Genomic DNA, 19317 nt, shown 5'->3' with positions numbered 1-19317 from the left:
AGTGACAAATTTCATTATTTGACCTGCAGTGGCAATACTCCATTCTTTTTTAATACCTTCAGTTTTCCAAATTTTCTCAATTCGGGCTTCAGGGCTTCAAAGATTCCCCTGAAAATGCTGGGAAAAGAAAAGGGGTAGACTGATTTCCATAAGCTTCCAAAACTCAACTGGACAAGACCCTGAGCAACCTGATTTAACTTTGAAGTTAGACTTGCTTGAGCAGAGGATGGGTCCAGATGACCTCCAGAGGTCCACTCCAACCTAGATTTTCCTATAAATCTATTTTCTGTTTTATACCCCAATTGTGGGTAAATAAACATCTTCCCAAGAGGGGGGATAAAAGAAATAATCATATAGCAGTGTCATATTGCAAGAAGTTACTCAGACAATCTTAAATCCGTCATCCATTAATTTTTGAGTGATTAACATGGCATCTTGAGAATCTTCATTTATTTTTTTGTACAAGGTGTTTCTTGACTGTTCTAAGTGCGTAATTAGAATTAATTAATGCTGGTATGGAAGATTTCAGAGGGAGAAGAAAATCACACAATGCTAACATCAATAAGACCTTTCATTGTTTCATCAGTTGGTGGAGCTAAAAAGGTTTCTAAGAATCTTTTGCTCAAAATTAGCGTGTAATTGAATGTCACAACACTTGCAGGGTTGCAATGGACTCAACACCTCTCCTTTGACAGAAAGGGAAAGGGTAATAAACTGAGGGCAGCTTTAATAGATTAGTTCCTCTCAGTTAGAGGAACACATATGTATGCAAAATCCATCAACAAAACACAGCTTGTTGCAGAATGTCAGTGCTACAGGAATACCATCGCCTCAGAGTACTGACGTAGAGAGGTGGTGATCCTGCCTTAGCTCCTTAGCTGCGTTTTCCCTCAAGAATTAATTCAGAATTTCAATTTTATATTAAGTGCAATGAATCAGTTTATCTGCAGCTGTATCTGAAAGAAGTACTGTGCCTTTTATTTTTAGATGCATTAAAATCAATTTGTTGTGATTAGTGCTTCTCATTTTCTGAACTTCCTGCTTTCTGAGCAAACGACAATTAGTTTGCTAAGAATACCCAAGTCTTAAAGGGAACTTCATAAAGCTCTGATACAGAGTCAAGTTCTGCTTCCATTCCTCTCACTCTACAGCCGTTTTTTTATTCTGATTTCAAGACTGACTCCAGTCATGCACCTGTTTGACTCAAGCTGGAGGATCTGACACAGCATTAACCTCTGAAGCACTGTTTTTTAAACAAAAAGTGACTGAGTGGGATTTTGCGTGCTCGGTAGGAGCCTTCCAGCCACCAGTCACTCCTGCAGCAGAAACCCCCTCTATCCCACTGAAATCTTCCTCAAGGAGCTATTTCAGGGGGAGCAATTTAATTTGGTGCATACTGAAATGCCTGGTTTACTTTTCTAAGCTGACCCATGCATGAATTTTTAGCACAACTCTATTTAAATGAATCACAGAATCCTATGTACTGAGTTGGAAGGAACCTAAAGGAATCATCAAAGGCCTACTCTTGGTTATTGACTGATCAGTTTAATCTTTCCGGCACTTTCATCTGACCCATAAAATGATGTACCAGAGGCACCTCAAGTCACCACTGATGGAACTGAATGGACCCCTTGGGCTCCAGAAGCTGATGTTGCACTGGTGGGCATGTGGATCCCAGCCCAAGCAATGAGCTGTAAGATGAAAGTGAACTCATTGCAAGGTTGCCAATCATGCAATGAGTTGTCAAAATAGGGATTCTGTGCTTAAAAATACGTTGAGGGCAGAAGGTTATCCTAATAGGTCTGAGTCTATCCTAATCACAGGGCCTCTCACTGCTCCCTTGACCACTTTGTCTCATTAGCCAGGGAATTATCCGAGTCATCCTGTTGTTTTCAAGGTAAGATCAGCTTGCAAGAATGAACCTTTCCCATTCATCCAGGAAGATGTCTGCATGCATATTCATTTTAACATTAGTCATCACCTTACTTTTTTAATCTAATCAAATTCATTTTTCATTGTTTTACCTGACCAGGTTTTTAATGGATCTTAAAAAATGATGTCTGGGTTTGCTGTCTGTGTTCTCTCCAAATATCTGTGTTAACAGTGGACAGATTGTATTAGCTAACAAGAATGTTACTACTGGTACAAGCTGTTTCTGTCTCTCTTCCCTACCAGAGCAAAGACTTTACAAAATATTGTTCCTGTTTTCCCAATCTCAGCTTGCAAAATGTGGTTCTTCCCAGTTATCTTTGCTGCCAAAATGAATTCTCAGCTTGAACACTGCAACCTCAACAGGGCAGCCTCTTCCATATTCTTCATGCCTGCTCATCTGAGTACCATCAAAGCCTTCATTCACTGCATCTCCAACACTCTTCTGCTCTGATATGTTGGTCTGGCTTCCAGACCCCACAGGCTTCATTTCGTGCTCTACAGGTCATCTCAGGTCTTGCTCTACAGTGTTAAGCTTTCAGACATGATTGCTATTCAGAGGAGAGCTTGGGTTGGGAGCCAAACTAGCACTTAGGCAGCTTTCAGATACCTAAATTGCAAGATGTGAGTCACAAATCTCCCTTCCTCTCCCATCCTTCCCCTCTACTCAAAAGCCCCTATTCCTGACGACACCCAAGATGACCCTGCAGCCTGCAGAGGACTCATTACTCTTCTCCAGTTCTGCAAGTGCCCTGAACCGTCCCAACTCTGCAGCTGCACGTCTGTCTTTGGACCATCTCCCAGTGCAGATATTCTCCTATATAATTCCTTTGGCAGGCCCCACACTGAGCAGGTTAGGCACCTAGGCAAATATTTGGATGAAGGGGAGAGGTGCTGTGTCGTCTTACTCATATCATTTGGTGGCTCACAAATTTTTCTGTCATAACCTCACTTTCAGTCACAGTTTATGACCTGGCTGCTTCCCTCAAAGAGGGGACCATTAATATTTTCCAACACCTGAAATGGCTCACATCAGCACCCACCACTTCCCAAGCTGTGTCCTAACCACAGCCCTAGGTTAGGGAGACTTCTGCTAGCTGTCTTGTCTCTCCAGTGGAATTTGTGCTCCTCACTGGAAAGAGAAGAAAGCATCTTCAACCCTGTTTTTTACACCATAGCCAGACACTTAGGGAACTCCCTTTGGAGGTCAGAGATGTGGGTTTGACCCTGATTATTTGCTCTCCACTCCTAGCAAAAAAAGGAGGGCAGAGATTGAATATTTTATTCACTGGTTGTGGTTAAAACCATTAAACTACTACATAAATATGGGGACCAATACTTTCCAGACTGCTGAACAGTCCCCAAACTCTACATCAGTGAGAGAATCAATCCATATTGTCTTCAGGGATAAGGTATCACACCCCCCAACTTGCTGTCACCTACCTACTTCCACAAATCTACTCCTTCACCCCAATTTCAGCATTGACAATTTCTGCTTTGTTTCAACTGATGTGATTTAGGGAGTGGAAAGGATGAATGGCTTTTATTTCACATTAAACTGCCATTTCACAAAGGGATATGGCTGGATTCCATTTCCATTATCTAGTTTGACCATTATCTGACATTTCAGATGGAACTGATTCATTGAAATTATATTACCTCAGCACTCAGTGGTTACTCACTGCCTTCAATAGGAAATTGTTCAGATAATCCATTGGGGCATAATTTAAAAGGGATATGTAGAGTACTCCTGCAAGTAAGGCAAGCAGCACTGGATGAGCATGGCTAATGGCACCAAATGGGAGGCAAAGTCTGGTTGAAAAGGGTTGAAAAAGTAACCATTTATTTGAGAGGATTATCAGAAACACACTGCAGTGTTCTTGAAACTAATCCTATTGATTCCCCTTTCTTTTGATCTGTAGTATTTTCCCTATATCAGGCAAGTTGGAGGAACAAAAATGTGCTTCAGGTTCAGTCCATTCTTATTACTTCATTTGTATTCTACAGATAAAGAGAAGTTAATCTTTTATTTATCTGAAGACTATTTTATACATATTATCCCATAACAGCCTTTTCTATCACTGTAATAGTGAAAATTCTATCAGCAGTACCATTATGCACAGATGAGTCGCATTTTTAAAAAGGTAGCTGCAAAAATATGGTATCAGTTCAGACTTTATACTGAACTTAGCCATCAGAGGGCAATTGTTTTTTCTTAACACTATTTTTATGACGGTGTTTGAGAAAGGACAAAATGAAACTCTGAGGAATTACAGAAGTTTTGTTGCAAAAGAGGCTCTTCTACAGTAAGATAAAAACTGAGCAGAGGCATCTATAAATACCTAAAATGGGAACCAGCAGAAATGGGTCGGAGCATCTTCATGCCTAGCCAGTGCAGAATGCTATTGAGCTAATTGAGAGCATCTAAATGCAACTTTGCACTTAAGACATCCTTAAAATCCCATTTTAGTCCTTTTCTATTTTCAAGCTCTGTAATGAAGGTGGAATCTGTACATCCTAAAAGCTTAATATTAATGGGCATATCTTGCACAGGGAGTATCTAAGCTTTGAAAGCCTTGCTAAAACACATGGGGTTTCCATAAACATTTCTTGATCTTTTCAGGTTAAGCGTTAAGAGTGTTTTTGCAGGTTTTGTTGTTTGTCTATTCAGATTTAAAATAGGCCTAATCTTATGTTCATTATAGAAATTAAAAATTTGATCACTGATGCTAATCACAAGACTATAAAATCAACATGTAGTCTGGGTGAGATTTTTGTCAATATCATCTCTTTGGTATTAGTAATATTAGGTTGATAACACAATTTGAAATGCTTTGTGCAACCCCTCACTTATCTTCTGTGGGACATTTTGAATCAGATCTCACAAAGTGAGAAATGTTGCCATAGGCTGACCAAAACGGTATGTAGGGGCATCATAATGGTTCCTTTTTTGGCCTCAAAATCTAAAGAAAAGTACAGTTAGAAAGTGTTTAGGGAAACTTATGTACTAAAACTTTGTATTGATCTGCAGTGAGAAAAGAGGAGAAGACTAAACCTTTAATTTTTCAAAATTGCAAATTGGTGAATTATGCCAATTACTGTTAATAACACTTCATCTGAAAGTGGATATCAGAAGAAAAATCATGGTTTTATAAGGAATAATTATAGACCTTTTGATTACAACCACTAAACCTGCATATTTATGAAGCAGAACAGTTTACATGTTATACATTAGTAAAAATAAAGCACTAAAAGTACTAAAATAAAGGCTCTCATTGTAAATGGAAAAGTTTCTCCTGATTCAAATGGTTTTCCCAGCTTCTCATTGAAACTGCTGTGAGATAACACATCTCAAGGCATGTGCACTGTAACTGCTGCAGCTACAACAGCTACAACTGAAGAGTAAATGTTCTCCAAAGCAATGTTTAGCTACCAGGGGAGGCACTGAAAAGAACTCAGACCTCGCTGAAGGTCAGCTGCACTGAAGAGGAGGGTGCCAGTGGCGAGGGCTGCAGTTCACTGGTGCTGACTGCACCTGAAGGGGCTGCTGGTGGCCAAGGGCTGTGGGGCTTTCATTTTCAGCACAAAGTGATCTTAACTATCTTTCAAGCAGTTACCTGCCTCACTTTAAGTGGGAGGGAAAGGTTCTGCAGTGGGACAGTCTTCGGGGAGCAAAAGGTAGAGAAACTCTGCCAGAGAGGACAACTAGGGCAGGTGGGAGGTGGGCCCTGGGAAGGAGAGGTGTGAGCAGGACCTGGGAAGCTGTGGTTTAAGGGAATTCGGGTGTTGGGTGTTGTTGGACTAGGAGCTTGAGATTTGACATGAAGCTAGAGGTTTCTTGCACAGTAGTGGAGGGAGCAAAGATAAAAGATTTTATGGGGTCACTATGAGACAATGTACTCCTAACAAGGAATACCAGTGTTAAGCAAAGGTATAAACCCCCAAAGCATTTCTCTCCCTTGCCTCTAGCCCCCATCCTCTTTTTTTGGTATCCGGCATATAGAAGTCACATTTTTGAAGGCTTAAATACACTTGGTATAAGGGATGAATTTATCCTCAGCTTTCAAAATATTTTGATGATATTCCTCTCAATTGACTTTTGGACATACTAGGTTCTTACTGGCCTAGAAGAAAGATCAGGTTTTGTACTAAGAATAAGAAGAAATGCTTTTTGCTTCTGTTAGGAGTAGTCTCTGAAAATTAGTGGGTTTTGTGCTGTTCAACATGCTCAGAATCAGCCCAGGATAACAGCCGTGTTAGTAAGGTGAAACTTTGCAGTGGATAAGAAATTATTCAGTGGGTTCAAAATTAAAACTGAATGCAGAATGCTATTGAAGGAGTTCACAATATTAAATGGCAAAATCACAGATGAAATTCAATGTCATTAAATGCAAAGGAGTTCACATGGGAAAAAGTATTCACAACGGTGTCTCGGTTTTGAAAGACAGGTGTCTGCTAAGGAAGGCAGAGGCCCCCCTTGAAGTGGCAGATATAACCCCTTTTCCCTCCAAGTTATTATATTTTGAAATCAAGGGCCTTTAGGCAAAGATGTGGGAAATAGGAATAACAGTTCTTTACTATATATATATATATGTATATAACCAGTCAAACAAAACAACAACAACTATGGCAGTAACAGCAATCACAAACCCAGTGCCAGCCTTCTCGGCTGTCAGGCTATTTCCCCTCGGGTGCAGTTCCGCTCGCAGCCGGCAGGGGCGCTGGCGGCTCCCGGTGAGCAGGGCAGGTGCGATGGTTCCCCCGCGGCTGCAGGGGGCGCTCCGGGGCGAGCTCGGGAAACCCGCGGCACCGGTGCCCTGGGATCCCGGGAAGGGATGGAACAAAGGCTTCACAAACCCCTGGGCAGCTGATCCCGGGCTCTCAGGAACAGCAGGCTGAAACGGCAGGCTGGAACGGCAGGGACGGACGCAAATCCTGGGTGGCAGGCGAGATGTATCCAGATGGGAGAACCCCACGGAGGCCCAGGCAGGCAGGGCGAGCAGGGCCACAGCGTAGCGAAAGCTCGAAGCAGCAGCGGGGCAGGGCAGCCACAGCTCGGTCTCCAGCAGGGCAGGGAAAGCGGCTTTTGGGGTCCCGGCGTTGCTTCCAGCAGGAAGAAAGAACGGCCAAAAAGAAAGAAGCAGCAGCTCCTTTCTCTGCAGCTTCTCTCTCCGGACGCTCAGAGCGAACTGACCCCACACCCAGGTGTAGACAAAGGAGTAGCCAGGCCCGCCCCACTCCCCTTTTTGTCTTTCTTAAGTACAGCTATTTGTCCCCTAGCAACATGCATATGGGAGAAAATTCCTTTAACAGGAAAAAAAAACTAAGACTAAACTAAAACCCCAACATTATCCACCCCGAATTTTTTCCCATACTAACATGTTACATGAAACTTAACTCTTTTAACCATATAAATCTATGCATTACCCAAATTATATACAAATATACATGCTGATACTGATACAAGTACAGAGCCATGGGTAGTTCACCCTAAAACAAGGTCCCCTTGAGGTAAGCATCGGGTCTCTCCATCCTTTTGCATCACCCACCAGGTGCAACCTGGTCCCTGAGCAAAAACAACCCCACGGATGGGTTTGTCTTTGCTCAAGGCAGACTTTACCCAAACAGTTTTTCCAAGCATACCTCTCATGTGCACCACTGGAACCTTATCTCCGTCTGTTGTTTGTAGGGGTTCGGATTGGGCAGGGCCTGCTCGGCTGGTGGAACCTCGAGTGTTAACTAACCAGGTGGCTCTTGCTAAATGCATCTCCCAGTTTTTGAAAGTCCCCCCACCCAGTGCCTTCAAGGTGGTTTTAAGCAGTCCATTACACCGCTCAACCTTCCCAGCTGCTGGTGCATGGTAAGGGATGTGGTACACCCACTCTATGCCATGTTCTCTAGCCCAGGTGTTTATAAGGCTGTTCTTGAAATGAGTCCCATTGTCAGACTCGATTCTCTCAGGGGTGCCATGCCTCCAAAGGACTTGCTTTTCCAGGCCCAGGATGGTGTTCCGGGCAGTAGCGTGAGGCACAGGGTAGGTCTCCAGCCACCCAGTGGTGGCTTCTACCATTGTGAGCACATAGCGCTTGCCTTGGCGGGTTTGAGGCAGTGTGATGTAATCAATCTGCCAGGCCTCCCCATACTTGTATTTGGACCATCGCCCGCCATACCACAGAGGCTTCACCCGCTTGGCCTGCTTGATCGCAGCGCATGTCTCACAGTCATGGATAACCTGGGAGATACTGTCCATGGTTAGATCCACCCCTCGGTCTCGTGCCCACTTATAGGTGGCATCTCTGCCCTGATGACCTGAGGCATCATGGGCCCATCGAGCTAGGAACAGTTCTCCTTTATGTTGCCAATCCAAGTCTATCTGGGACACCTCTATTTTCGCAGCCTGATCTACCTGTTTGTTGTTACAATGTTCTTCATTAGCCCGGCTCTTGGGGATGTGAGCATCTACATGACGGACCTTCACGGATAGTTTCTCTACCCGAGTGGCAATGTCTTTCCACTCTTCAGCAGCCCAGATTGGTTTTCCTCTGCGCTGCCAGTTTGCCTTATTCCACCTTTCCAGCCAACCCCACAGAGCATTGGCTACCATCCATGAATCAGTGTAGAGGTAGAGCTTTGGCCACTTCTCTCTTTCAGCTATGTCCAGAGCTAATTGGACAGCTTTGAGCTCAGCAAATTGGCTCGATCCACCTTCTCCTTCAGTGGCCTGTGCAACTTGTCGTGTGGGGCTCCATACAGCGGCTTTCCATTTCCGGCTAGCGCCTACAATTCAGCAGGAACCATCAGTGAAGAGGGCATATTGTCTTTCACTCTCTGGTAGCTCGTTATATGGTGGGGCTTCTTCGGCACGTGTCACCTGCTCCTCTTCTTCTTCAGAAGATAACCCAAAAGTCTCACCTTCCGGCCAGTTTGTAATTATTTCCAAGATCCCAGGGCGACTTGGGTTTCCAATTCGGGCGCGCTGCGTGATGAGGGCAATCCATTTGCTCCAAGTAGCGTCGGTGGCGTGATGCGTGGAGGGAACCTTTCCTCTGAACATCCACCCCAGCACCGGTAGTCGGGGTGCCAGGAGGAGTTGTGCCTCTGTGCCGATTACTTCTGAGGCAGCCTGGACTCCTTCATAAGCTGCCAGGATTTCCTTCTCTGTGGGAGTGTAGTTGGCTTCAGACCCTCTGTAGCTTCGGCTCCAGAATCCCAGTGGTCGGCCCCGAGTCTCACCAGGCACCTTCTGCCAGAGGCTCCAGGACAGACCATTGTTCCCGGCTGCAGAGTAGAGCACGTTCTTCACCTCTGGTCCTGTCCTGACTGGGCCAAGGGCTACGGCGTGAGCAATTTCCTGTTTGATCTGGGCGAAGGCTTGCTGCTGTTCAGGGCCCCAGTGGAAATCATTCTTCTTGCGGGTAACCAGGTAGAGAGGACTCACGATCTGGCTGTACTCGGGAATGTGCATTCTCCAGAAACCTATAGCACCTAGGAAAGCTTGTGTTTCCTTCTTGTTGGTCGGCGGAGACATTGCTGTGATCTTATTGATGACCTCAGTGGGAATCTGACGTCGTCCATCTTGCCACTTTACTCCCAGGAACTGGATCTCTCGGGCAGGTCCCTTGACCTTGCTCTTCTTGATGGCAAAACCAGCTTGCAGGAGAATTTGAATTATTCTCTCTCCTTTCTCAAACACTTCGGTTGCGGTGTTCCCCCACACAATGATGTCATCAATGTACTGCAGATGTTCTGGAGCCTCACTCTTTTCTAGTGCAGTCTGGATCAGTCCATGACAGATGATGGGACTGTGTTTCCACCCCTGGGGCAGTCGGTTCCAGGTGTACTGCACGCCCCTCCAGGTGAAGGCAAACTGAGGCCTGCACTCTGCTGCCAGAGGAATGGAGAAGAATGCATTGGCAATGTCAATAGTGGCGTACCACTTTGCTGCTTTGGACTCCAGCTCGTACTGGAGCTCCAACATGTCTGGCACGGCAGCCCTCAGCGGTGGAGTCACTTCATTCAGGGCACGATAGTCCACAGTCAATCTCCATTCCCCGTCAGACTTGTGCACAGGCCAGATGGGGCTGTTGAAGGGTGAGTGGGTCTTGCTGACCACCCCTTGACTCTCCAGCTCGCGGATCATCTTGTGGATGGGGATCACAGCATCTCGATTTGTCCGATACTGCCGGCGGTGCACTGTCGAGGTGGCAATTGGCACTCGTTGCTCTTCCACTTTCAGGAGCCCAACTGCAGAAGGATTCTCAGATAGTCCAGGCAGGGTGTTCAACTGCCTAATGCCCTCTGCCTCCACAGCAGCAATCCCAAATGCCCACCTGAGTCCTTTTGGGTCTTTGTAGTAGCCATTCCGGAGGAAGTCTATGCCCAGAATACATGGGGCCTCTGGGCCGGTCACAATCGGATGCTTTTGCCACTCCTTCCCAGTCAGGCTCACCTCAGCTTCCAAAAGGGTCAACTGCTGCGATCCCCCGGTCACCCCAGCGATGGATACAGGTTCTGCCCCCACATGTCCCGATGGCATTAAAGTACACTGTGCCCCAGTATCAACCAATGCATCATATTTTTGTGGCTCTGATGTGCCAGGCCATCGGATCCACACCGTCCAGAAAACTCGGTTCTCCCGTGCCTCTTCCTGGCTAGAGGCAGGGCCCCTCTAGCCCTGGTTATCATTCTTTCCCTGGGCGTACATGCTCGAGGTACCTTCAAGGGGATCCGACATATCATCCTCCCTTCTGTAATGCCTGGCAGCTCGGTCACGGGAGGCTGAGGCTACCTTCACCTTAGCGGAACCCCCTCGGTTAGTGCCTCCCTCCTTGAGTTCATGCACCCGCGCTGCCAGGGCAGAGGTGGGTTTCCCATCCCACCTTCTCATGTCTTCCCCATGCTCACACAGGAAAAACCACAGCTCAGCTCGTGGGGTGTACCCTCTCTCTCTAGCAGGGGGACGACGGGCTCTGACTTGGGGGCCTGTGACTCGCACTGGTGCCACACTGACCCTCCTCATCTCCTCCCTCATCTCCTCCCTCATCTCCTTCATCTCCTCTTTGAGGTCCTGGACCACAGCAGAGACATGAGCTTTCAGCGGGCCATTGATCATGCTGTCATAATGCCTGAGCCTGTTGGCAACAGAGCCCACTGTTTCTCGGGTATTGTCAGCATCAATCGTTGCAATGAAGGTGGTGTATTGCGATGGCCCTAGCCTTGCCAGGTTCCACATCATCTGTCCTGTGCACCTGACCTTATCGGGGTCATTATCATGCTGTCCATCCTTCCCAAAGAGTACCTCTAATATTGCCACCTGTCTTAGCTGTTGGATCCCTTGCTCGAGTGTCTTCCACTGCATTCTATGATGATACTCCTGCATTCTTTCTTTGTGAATGAACCTTTCTCTCACACTCATTAAGAGCCGCTCCCAAAGAGAGAGAGGCCCTGGCTCCCTCACAAATATCTGGTCCACACCTGGGTCCTGGGTCAACGATCCCAGATACCTTGCCTCACCACTATCCAGTTGCACACTTGTGCCCATAAGGTCCCAAACCCGAAGCAGCCAGGTGGTATAAGGCTCACGCCCCCTTCGCACAATGTCGTTTCGCATAGCGCGGAGACTGTCGTGCGACAGGGACTCAGTAATGATCTCTGGCTCTGGCTCTCCTGCTGGTTGTGAGGGCCCTGGTTGCCCATCATCATTAACTGGTCGTACTGATTTGGTCTTATACTTCCTCCTTTGCACAGGGGCGACTGCTGCTGGCTGTGGTTGTCCTTGTGGTTCAGCTGAAGCCTGGACGGTTGTAACATCCGTGGGTTCCACTGCTGCACCATCGGACTCACCCTCTTTGGGGCAGGGAGAGGGTTTTTCACTAGCTGAGGAGGTGTATTCCCTTAGCAATTGGCATATCTCCTGGCGCACCTGGCCCATCTCCTGGCACATCTCCTTGCGCACCTGGCCCATCTCCTGGCATATCTCCTGGCGCACCTGACCCATCTCCTGGCATATCCCCTGGCGCACCTGACCCATCTCTTGGCACATCTCCTGCATCCCTTTTGCCAGTACCCCCACCCAGTTTGGGTAGTCCATTTCTGAGGTGGACTGTTGGGCAGTATCAGTCTGTGGGGCGGGATCTCTAGTGTCTGGGGCTGTGGCAGGCTCTGGCTCTGGGGTAGGATCTCTAGTGTCTGGGGCCGTGTCAGGTTCTGGGGTAGGATCTCTAGTGTCTGGGGCCGTGTCAGGCTCTGGGGCAGGATCAGGCTCTGGGGTAGGAACTCTACTCTCTGGGGCCATGTCAGGTTCTGGGGCAGGATCTCTAGTCTCTGGGGCTGGTGTCCGGGTAGATATCCAAGCCAATCTCAACTTATGCTTGAATGCTAAATAGAGTAGGCCTATCAGCAGCAGATGGTTAGTATTCAGAGGGAATTTAAACCCTTCGAAAATTGATGGGGTGGGCCCAAAGAACTGGTTGAGGGGTTGGGAGAAAACTTCCCCTGGTGTCATTTCCTCACAGAAGGTACCATTGTTAACATAACCCCAAAAACATGTGCTCAGTGTGTGATAGCTGTTTATCCATGTGCCCACATTCCGGAGGAAGTTAAAAACCCATGAATTCCTCACCTTCTCGACCCATAACGCAAGCTGGATAACAGCAATGGTAGCCTTAGTCAGAGGACCCATATTCAAGTAAGGAGCTGCAAAGGGGAAGAATATAGCCACGGCTACATGCCACCCAAACCAGGGTAAACTAGACCACATAGTGCTGCCTAACAAGGTTCCAATATCCAGCACACAAAATAAAGTTATCCAGGAACTGTTATTCCTTTTTCACCTCTATCTCTTAATGCCCTCAGGCCCCACATTGGGCGCCAAGATCTGTCTCGGTTTTGAAAGACAGGTGTCTGCTAAGGAAGGCAGAGGCCCCCCTTGAAGTGGCAGATATAACCCCTTTTCCCTCCAAGTTATTATATTCTGAAATCAAGGGCCTTTAGGCGAAGATGTGGGAAATAGGAATAACAGTTCTTTACTATATATATATATATGTATATAACCAGTCAAACAAAACAACAACAACTATGGCAGTAACAGCAATCACAAACCCAGTGCCAGCCTTCTCGGCTGTCAGGCTATTTCCCCTCGGGTGCAGTTCCGCTCGCAGCCGGCAGGGGCGCTGGCGGCTCCCGGTGAGCAGGGCAGGTGCGATGGTTCCCCCGCGGCTGCAGGGGGCGCTCCGGAGCGAGCTCGGGAAACCCGCGGCACCGGTGCCCTGGGATCCCGGGAAAGGATGGAACAAAGGCTTCACAAACCCCTGGGCAGCTGATCCCGGGCTCTCAGGAACAGCAGGCTGGAACGGCAGGGACGGACGCAAATCCTGGGTGGCAGGCGAGATGTATCCAGATGGGAGAACCCCACGGAGGCCCAGGCAGGCAGGGCGAGCAGGGCTACAGCGTAGCAAAAGCTCGAAGCAGCAGCGGGGCAGGGCAGCCACAGCCCGGTCTCCAGCAGGGCAGGGAAAGCGGCTTTTGGGGTCCCGGCGTTGCTTCCAGCAGGAAGAAAGAACGGCCAAAAAGAAAGCAGCAGCAGCTCCTTTCTCTGCAGCTTCTCTCTCCGGACGCTCAGAGCGAACTGACCCCACACCCAGGTGTAGACAAAGGAGTAGCCAGGCCCGCCCCACTCCCCTTTTTGTCTTTCTTAAGTACAGCTATTTATCCCCTAGCAACATGCATATGGGAGAAAATTCCTTTAACAGGAAAAAAAAACTAAGACTAAACTAAAACCCCAACAAACGGTACATGCATGGTGATGGATTGTAAATGAGCTGCTCCTGCTCAGAAAATGAAGTTTGGGAGCTGTTGTGGCTTGTTCTCCTGAGACATCAGCCCAGTCCTTAGCTTTGGTTGCAAAGACACAATGTTTATTTGGCGCTATTAGAAAGGAATGAAACAGAGAATATAATCATGTCACTCCTCAACTTGGAATTCTTTACGCATTCCTTGTCACACCTTCTCAGGAAGAATATGGCAGAACTAGGCTCATCTACCTCCCAGATGACCTTCACCATTCATTTGTTCTGAACACAATAAATGTTCAAATACTTGGGAGGCTGTTTCTTCCCTTGTGCAGAAGGAAATTTTCTCCTCCATCATTGTCTCTGCTGGAAAAGAGGAAGCCGCCCCACTTTGCCTCTTAGCTGCAAGGCTTAGGCATGTTCATGTTAAGGCAAACTCATAGTCTGAAGCAGGTAAAGCTACAGGTGAAAAGTACAGTTCCTTTAGATGTGCTGGTTAGGTAAAGCTGCAACGACTTTGAGCTTAGTTCTTCCACAACCTGTGTTTTGCTCTGGTTAAAGGTAGTACAGTTACACTCCCTTTTTCTACCTTTGGGGTCACCATAGGTTTAGCAATGAGATAGTTCAATTATCATGCAAGTATGAATCTCTTTTTCTGAGGCTGGCAGATGACTTGAAGCTGGCCACTATGATAAGAGCGTCTGAATTCCTTTTAAGGCTCTGAGGTCTTGGTAGCCACAGTGCTATCAGGGAAGAAGGATCTCTTTCTTTTCACACCACCCCAGACCCAGCACATTCCTCCCTCCTCTGAATGTGAGATAGGCACCACCTCCCCATAAAACCCATCAAAACCAAGGAGCAGGACAATTTCTGAGGGATCCAGGAGCTGTCGTAAGAAAATAATTGACATTAGAACATCTGCAATGGAAGCAATTCAAATGAAAGGGACAGTATATATTTATATCCTTCAGCCTTTATTTTAGTTTTAGTAGTCACCTATCAAATGTGATTCCTATTCAAGTAAATTCCTGCCTATGTGGAAAAGTATCAATAAAACCCACAAAATATTTTTTAAGAACTTTAAAAAGTAAAACCAGAAAGTGTGAAGTATATTTAAAGTTCAGAATTTTAATGTCAGCATGAACTGTGCAGGCAGAACTGGATGGTCTAGAATGAAAAATTTAGACTGACATGTTCATAGTTGGCTAACTCAAGCCCAGAAGCCCACAGGAAAATGTGAGAATCTGTTCTGTGAGTGAAATAACATACGAGTAAAGAAAAATTTCTGAATTACTCTTTCTTCTGTTCACTCTCAGGAAAACAAGAGTGGGCTACAAATTACCCGCATAATAAATATGGCTTTTACAGGTGATTGACCATACTAAATAATTAATACGGAAATAAGGTATGGTGACAAATTGGAATATGGTTTTAGAAGGACAGTATTAATGGCAAGTCCTTCTCCCTATTTGTACATACAGTTAAAGATGTAACAGCTCTTGTAATTTTTTCTTAGGCTTCTTGATATATGATAGCTTTTTTAAACCTCAGCTATGGAAGTCACAGGCTTATGAAAAAAAACCCAAACCAACCCAACATTTATTAAAACTCAGAAATTTTTAAGACTCATGCTTTAAGAGAAAAAACAGGAAGTATGACTAAAACACACTCTAAAAATAGCAGAAAGCAAAAAAGCAAACTGCCACAACCTCCTGATTAATAAAAGCCCACTAGTTAAATTGAGCATGGTATTTTTGATGGATGGCTTGACTTTTGAAACTTTAGGGCTGGAAAAAGTCCAAAAAGAAAACTTTTGGACAAAAACCAAGCTTACCTGACTGACTGAGTAGTAGAAACTTACACCAGACCAGAAGTAACTCCTATAAAACTAATTTCTTACCTTGTACTGGGTACATGAATTGCATGGCAGAAAATGTATTGCACATGCCAGAACATTGGTTAGGAAAAGCTACTGACTGAACATCAGATTTGCTAACTACAGTTAGGCCAAAAGTAATCTAAGTATCACCAGATCATGTCTGGATTAGCAGAGATTCCCTCCACAGTATTAGAATGCGTAACCCACTGCCTGAAGTATATAAAATCAGATGAATGAACACAGTTCATCCTTGGTCAAAATTCTTGGAGTACTATATAATTACAGTACAGGTGATTTGGCTCACCAGGAACACTAAATGATATAAAATGTAATTACTATGCTCAGGGTATATTGTATGCAGCATGTGCTTCCTATTTGATATGGGTTAAAGAAAATTTGCCTCCAAAGTGTTAGCTTTAAGTGTAAGTAAGACATGATGATGTCACTGTGGAAAGCTCTTGCACAGGCCAGTGCAGGATGAAAAATATCTCAAGAATTTCTGCAACAGTATGTGTCTCTAACTCCTTTCTTAGCTCTAAGTTTCTACCTCTTCTCTTGTATCTACTGACCAGATATACTACAGACCCTTTCTGGGTGACAGGAAAGCTCCCTTTGACAATTTTTGGTGTTGGGACTTCTGAATAATAAAACCAGACATGTCTTGAATAGTATATATTCAGGATGGGGAAGCTAGTCCTTGCTGACTAGGCTTACAAAAATGTTTTTGGACCTAAGAGTAACCACAAGTGTTTATCCAATAATAACATGAAAAAAAAAAAGCATGTACTCACATGTGTTGCAAAATGAAATCATGGGCTGGAATTGGGCCCCAGGGCCACAGGGTTTTCCACCTTTGTTACACTTCAAATTTAGGGGATTTTGTATCACATGTATATTTTAGCAGATGGAAGATTAGAAGTCTAAATGCCGCTTTTGGTGTAATTTCAATAGTTACGAACCTTGGATGGGCACTCTCTGAATTTGCTATACATGCAGGCAATAAAATTCTAATGTGTGAGTGTAAAAAACCCCCTTGTTTCCATGTTTATATATATATATGTTGTTGGGGAAGATGAAACAGGAAAGCCTTGTAAATGTGATTGCCTGACAAAAGATTTTGGGAATATGAAAACTACAGGCAACATCGAAATGAAAGCCACTTTTGAAATACCAAGTCTTAGTTACTGAACAACTAGAAAACAATGGTATGGCCACTGAAGTAATCCCCTCTTGATGGAACAATACCCTCTGCTTGCAAACAGGTCCAAGGGTCAGAGCAGACCCTACTAGCTCAGCAGAAGGGGTCCAAAGAGTAGTTTTTAGAAGTTAAGATGTAACACTCTATGGTAATATAAGAACTCTTATAGGCTGTATGTAAATGCTATAGGATTTGTATCTTGTATTAGATTGGTTAGTGACAATTAGAATATTCAGTGCAGAAGATAATTTATTGTATTGTAACCAGGACTTCCATTCTCTCTCTTCCATTCTTTTCCTTACTCCTGCTCTTACTTACTCTCTTGCTCTCTTGGGCCTGCTCAGAGCTGAGTCTAGCAGCTCTGAGCAGTGCCCCAATACCCACGCCCTTTACAATAAACCGACTGTGTCCCAAGACCTGCCTATAGAGATCTCTCGTCTCCATCCGTCACCGTCTACGTCCGGCCGTCCCGACTGGACCCCAGAACCCCCGTAACCTACAATATGTCTTATTTGAAACTGTAGAAATATGAAACAGTAAAATGGAAGATAATTTTTTCCTAGAAGCCAGTTCTGATGAGAAAGACAGTATTTAGGTTACTGTGTGGTCCTATATTTACTAGCTAGTATTCATTTTAAGAGGATACTCTGGAAAAATATTGCCTTTATTTTATTTTCTTCTAACCTTGTTTTTTGTCTTAGTTTGGTTTTTTCCTTTCCTTCCATTGTCTGCAAGGCAGACTCTTTGTTGTTTGACAGGCATGAAGTGGTGTGGAACAAAGACACCAGCAGTTATGGGGAAGAACAAACCTATCCATTTGCTTGCAAAGCAAAAAAATACACCCCTTAATAAAAATAGAAAGGCGAAGTTTGTAAGCTGGCATTTACATTACATGTTACTGATCAAGAGTTAGTCAGTGGGAATTGTCTGGCTGGCACATGTGAAAAAAACCAAAAAAGTAAAAACCAAAATAAAATCTCTAGGGCACAGTGTATATCATATAGCCATTTTAGCTGAAGCACGATATGAAAGGAAAAGGGTTTCAGGTCCTGAACAAGTTTTAAATTTTATTTCATCTAATTATTTGCTGCAATCAGTCTTCTGTTACATGAATTCAGGGGATTGCACATAATCGTTGTGAATGTTCTACCTATAAGGTCATAAAGACTTGAGCTGTTTTCCTCTGGAGATTTTGATAGGAACTGAGCAATTCTTAGGATGCCTCACCCCATGAAATGTGCTAATGGAAAGCTAAAATGTGTTAGCAGCTCCCCAAAGCCAAACAGAAAAATTCAATCATTCTTGGCAATGCTCCAAGGTGGTCTCCTTTCAAATTAATCTGTGACATCTTCAATCTCATTAGGAATTAGGGACTCACAGATTCTTGTCAACATTAATATCACAAAGGGAGAAGTAGCCTCTCCACAAAAAGCAGAAGATATTACTGCAACAGAAATATTTAAGGCCAAACTATGCACTTAGTTACTCTTTCGTAAGTTTATTACAGATTTGTGCTGATAAATGATATGTGAAAAATGGCTCATTTTGGTTAAATAGCACTGGCCTGATTTTCAGAGGTGATTTTCAGCTGTGGGCATTTAATACTTCTGCAAAGAAATGTCCAATTTCTCCATAGTATCCTTTCATTTGGAGTTGTATTTTTTTTTCTTATACATTTTTTCCCCCCAAATTCTCTTTTCCTTTGAAGCTTGTTACATGGAAAAAACAAAGCTGCTTTATGACATTTTTATTATGATGTTGCCCTTTGCATGGTGAATTTGGGACTGAAAGACAAATCTAATCTGTCAGTGCAGCAATCAGGTGTAAAGGAACTACATTGTTGTGTCTTTGATCCCAGATCATCTGCAGTCTCAAAGTGGCATGGATGATTTTACCTATAAAATGACAGTTTAGATCTGAGGATTTGCAGTCCAGCATTAAGTGCAGTGCCTCATGTGCAGTGAAGCTGCAGCACTGGCAGAGCCAGGTGGTGAAGAGTAAGAAAGACAACAGTTGTAAGGGATACGGTGCGGGCGCTTGTTGGGTTTTGATTGTTTTTTTAAAATGATGGAATATATATAACACTCTAGTTTTTGCACAGTGCTTTTAAGGTGATGATTTAGTAAGGCTTTAGTAAAATGCATGTCAAATTGAGAAGAAAAGCAGCCACTACAGATAGAAGCAAACTGCAGTTAAGATCAGTTTCCTTCAGATTGAAATATTTTCTCTTTAAATATAGAGGTGGTATCAAGTTATTATGAGATTTGAAGTGAAATGTGAAAACAATTTAAATTTACAATTATTTGACATCATTAAATCACAGAATCATAATTACTAGACTTGAAAGGGACTGGAGGAGGTCATCTAGTCTATCCACCTCTCCTCATGGATATTTCCATCAAGCCACCTCTAATCATGCAGGCTTCACAAACATCTACATAATCATTGCTTCACTACTATGATGATTAGAAAAAGAAATTCCTAATGGTAAATGTAATTTTTTCTTGCTGCCTCTTCAGCAC

Source organism: Corvus hawaiiensis, chromosome 3, assembly GCF_020740725.1.
Source record: "Corvus hawaiiensis isolate bCorHaw1 chromosome 3, bCorHaw1.pri.cur, whole genome shotgun sequence".
Lineage (NCBI taxonomy): Eukaryota > Metazoa > Chordata > Aves > Passeriformes > Corvidae > Corvus > Corvus hawaiiensis.
This window is presented reverse-complemented; position numbering follows the sequence as displayed.